A 4788-nucleotide genomic window follows, 5' to 3' on the forward strand; every position below is an offset into this window, starting at 1 on the left:
CACAGGATAGGGCCTGGGCTCATGCTGGTGGGATATGGGTCTCATCAGCTCATGTGTGGATCTGATGATAGAGCTTTGAGTCGGTTATGTCTCATCAGCTCAGGTGTAAATCTGATGATAGAGCTTTGAGTCCATTATGTCTCATCAGCTCAGGTGTACATCTGATGATGGAGTTTTGAGTCGGTTATGTCTCATTAGCTCATGTGTAGATCTGATGATGGAGCTTTGAGTCGGTTATGTCTCATCAGCTCAGGTGTACATCTGATGATGGAGCTTTGTGTCGGTCATATATATAAGAGTTCCCCGTGTGAGCTACTGGTGGGTTGGGGAAGATTCTGTCCTCAACACAACATTCCACCACTGGTGCACTGAAGCTGGACTAAGTGCGCGTAATCCAAGGCTAACGCATTTCTTTGCTGTGCCGAATGTCCCCTTTAGCTGTTTTAGCCCAGTATGTGGACACGTGACTTAAGTGGACAAATGAACGGAACATGGGAGCTGATGTGACGTAATCTGGCTGTGATTCAAATAAAATTAAAATGAAAAGAAACACGTTTAATAAAGCCGTAAATTCGCGACAGGTATGTTTGGGCAGATGTTGATTGATTACGCAGTTCAAAAGATGTAGGTCCTATAGGACATGCGTTTGAGTTATATTTACAACAGATGTGTCAGATGTTAGGCGAACAACTGACATGCTACAAATCTGCGCGCTTGACTTAGACGCGGTCTAGTCGGGTTTGTTTTGTCCCTGTTACAGACGTCCCCGCTGCGTGACAAGCTCAACGTGTCGTCCCGTACTGGTGAGGGCGACTGAAGTTTGCAGTTTGCAGATTTTTTCATCGCCCGTCATCTCACGCGAAGCAGAAGTCATGAGCGCCCTTGCTCGAGCTCTCGTTCTGGGTCTGCTGCTGGTCGCGTGCCTTCAGTTGAACGTAATGGGCGTTGGAAGTGAGTTTATCACCAAATGTCTCTTTAAGGAAGCACTTAAGTCTGATTTAAGTGACTGACATGTTTATTAAAACACTGAATAAGCCAACTATCATGTTAACGGCACGAGGCATAGACCTTTTCCCTCGCTGGGAGACTGCTAATGCATCTGTTTCTGCATTAGTCTCTATACCTAATAATATATGTACCAATATCTGGTAATTACAATAGCGGTTCGTTTCTTTTACTAAAAGTGTTTTAATCATCAAGCATTTTCTCACACAGGTTTGTGTTTGAAACGGTACCTCGAAGTCATAAACTGCGGGAAAGTTTGTTTCACGTTCGCATAGTCGGAATTTTTCCTTCAGTAGCTTTAAGACGGTGTTGGCAAAAGTACTAATATTTGCTAATTATTATTGTTGGCAACTACATCAATCACATACAGCCTTGTTTACGTTAGAAATCGAGGCATATAAAATGTAAAGAATATGTTTTCAATACACTGCTGTCACAGCTACGAGGGTTAAGGCACCGTCTACAAATTACGCTACAGCCGTAAGAGATGATCGTAGGGGTCCCAGCACTCTGCACACTTAGGTTTTGTGTAATAATTGTAAGTTTTTAGAAATTCATTCATTAATGCATTTATTTCACAATAAGGACCGTGTTTTGATTATGGGGTTTAGGGCTGATATAAACAGTTAGTTTGGAATCCTGAATCATTAATTCAGATGAATGAAAATGTCAGCATGTAAATATATCAACACATCATCTCTTATCTTCAGATTTACAATCAGGAAGGGGCTTCGCATCTGTGCAGACCCTGGCTTTAAGTGGGTGCAGAACACCATGGACAGAATTGATCAGCGCTTGGTGGAGGAGTCTTCAGTCTAAACTCAACTGGATGATTGATGGAGAGAAGATACAAGACACATGTTTTCCTTACAAATTGCACTTTCACTTGTACCTGCTTATTAGAGCAGTTCTTAGCTTGGGCAAGGGGATTAATCATTTTATTCTAACTTTAAACATGAAGCTTTATCTTGGATGATGTTGGCATTATTATAACTGAAATAGGGCTGCAATTTATAAATTTATTGTTTTGTGTTGCATAAGTTAAAGTAACATTTTATTATTATTTTTGTTTGATGCTTGGTTGAGCAGTCTTCAGCCTAAACTCAATTGGATGATTGTGTCTTGTATCTTCTCTCCATCATGTTTTCCTTACAAATGGGAAAATACTAAACGTGTGAGCGAAGATCGAAGACTAACGATATCTAACCAAACACATATGAGCGACGACAAACGAGAGCCAACTAAACACATCTGAGTGACGAAAACCAAGAGCTAACTAAACACATATGAGTAGAGGATCTATGACAAACAGGGTCTTGCCAGAAACACATTTTACCGAAACAATGACCATCAAACAAGAGACGCAGGAACAGGGTTTTCATAGGACTACAATCATGGACAAACTAGGAACAGCTGGAGACAAAGGGGAGGAGACACCGAACCATGGAGATTGGTGCAAACCCGAAAGTGACTCGGGTCTGTGCACGTTACAACGTGAAGCTTTAGCTTGGATGAGGCTGACATTATTATAACTGAAATAGGGCTGTGTTTATGAATTTATTGTTTTCTGTTACACAGGTAAATTACTATATTCATGTTTAGTTGAATAAAACCACCTCATATAAAAAAGCTTCATGTTTTACTTTCAATACCAGTGGAATAAATGTATTTAAGTATGGTTGAAAATGATTACATCACATTAGAGCAGAGTAGAATTTAAATCAACAGCAGGTCCACTGCTGACCAGCTTGATAGAGGAGGTTCACACTCACACCAATACAAGATAAACTGCTTTGATGTGCATTATGATACAAATTATAAGTAGCCTATGTGTTCAACAAATGTATAATGGAATACTTATATCAAAATGTATTTAATTAACATAGGTTAGTCTACATGTAAATTGTAAGTCAATTTCAGAAAATTGGGATAAAAATGTTTAAAGTAGGCCTATTGTGTTTACTGTAAATAGGACAGTACTGGTTACTGCATATACTGGACTGAACAGACTGGAAATCTGTAGGAGATTTTGTACAAACTGATGTCATCACAGACTACTGGAAGCTGGCTGTTCTATGATTGTTTATGAAGGATGGACAATGAATTCCTCTCAGTGATCCTCACGGTAATTGGAATGAACAGCAGCCTAGCAGATGGTCCCTGTTGAAATTCCTGAAATCTGTTGGAATTCCAGTGCTTGTGTCAGAAGTCTTTTACAAACACCTGGTCACCTGGCTGCATAGTGCATACTTGGGTTGGGAAACTGGCATGTTCTGACTTGGTTCTGACCTTTTCTGGCCTATTCTGACCTGTGCTGACTAGTGAGCTAGCACAGGACCAAGCATACACCAAGACCAAGCATGTAGGAGTGAGTTTGACATGGGGGGCCACATTTGCTACTTTGAATCAAAGCCCACCTCATCCTCTAAAATATTAGCTAGCTAGCTATAGGTTGTAGCTCTGGCAGTAACACATTGTATAGCATGAGACTCCATAAAACCATGAGACTACACTTGCTACAACCAAACAATACCGAAACATTTGTGAACTTTGTGCTCCGCAGTACTACAAGCTCACAATGGCTGGCACAGGCTAACACTTCTCAGTCTTCTTAGCTTTTGATCTTCTACTCTTTCTCCCTCTCTACATCTGCCTGTCTCCAAAATTTGGTGTTCCTGAAGGCTATTACTGTGTTTACAACACTCTAGATTTTCAGACAACACCAAATACAGTGACACTAAAAATAATGAACCATCTCTCTGACAGAGCCAGTAAACCTCAGAGTGAACCCTCTCTCTGACACTGCATCGCTCACACATTTACAGCATTGAGCTGAGATGCTTTTGTCCAAAGCAACTTACAGTAATTGAGGGTTAAGGGTCTTGTGCAGGGGCCCAACAGTGGCAACTTGGCAGTCATGGGACTTGAACTGGCAACCTTCTGATTACTAGTGGAGTAATCACTTACCACTGCCCCTATACACATCTGATACTATAGCATGATCAGTGCCATGTGTTATTTTTGCTACTGCAGGGAAATCAGATTTGGGTAAAGGTTTATTTAATGTGTCCACCCAGACACCTTCTGGGTTCAGCTCTCTGTGTTGTTTCCTTTTGGTGGTGCACAAGAACAACATCTTGGTTTAGAACTCTGGCAATGCAGTTCTGAGCAAAGGACATAGAAACCCTAACATGTGATGAGTCACACACAGCATGGCTGACTCCAGTGGAGCCATCTGATCTCCTGAGTGAAGAACCTTCCACAAACAACATTAGAGCACAACACTGATCAGGAACCTCTGAAATGTCATTTCAACAACAGCACAGCAATCATAGGGATTCCCTTCCTTCACAGTGGGGAGGAGTGGAGATGGATTAAGAACAGTGGTGAGGAGAGGAGCTGTCCAGGCGTCCATGGCATCCAGGTGTGCACAGTGTCATACTTTGTTTAATACTGAGTCACTGCAGTTGGCAAAGGTTGTGCAGTTGTTACGTAAAACTGAATCCACTGTTGCCAATAACCAGCCATGCTTAAAAGAGGAATTAATTGTTGCTTTATGATGGCAAAGTTTTTAAAACTGCTTTTTGAAATCTTTGGTCCTTTTGAACTAGTTATCTTCTGCTGAAGTTGTTACATCATTAAAGTAAGTGCATTTGGGTGATGTCATTAATGTATGTACATTTGGGTGATGTCATTAATGTATGTGGTAACTTTACGTGCTCTGTCACTTCATTACAGAACCACACTGAAATCCAGTGAGCTCTTTAGAACGACCTGTTTTCT

The 4788-nt window shown here is 41.0% G+C and overlaps 1 long non-coding RNA gene across 1 annotated transcript; it reads left to right on the forward strand.

Moving 5' to 3' along the window:
- Window positions 1-497: 497 nt before the first annotated feature.
- On the forward strand, window positions 498-1823 carry LOC118240096. The gene is made up of 3 exons (XR_004775273.1): window positions 498-581; window positions 761-951; window positions 1716-1823. It is a non-coding gene; the product is annotated as an uncharacterized LOC118240096 (long non-coding RNA).
- Window positions 1824-4788: the final 2965 nt, after the last annotated feature.

Source organism: Electrophorus electricus, chromosome 19 (assembly GCF_013358815.1).
Source record: "Electrophorus electricus isolate fEleEle1 chromosome 19, fEleEle1.pri, whole genome shotgun sequence".
Lineage (NCBI taxonomy): Eukaryota > Metazoa > Chordata > Actinopteri > Gymnotiformes > Gymnotidae > Electrophorus > Electrophorus electricus.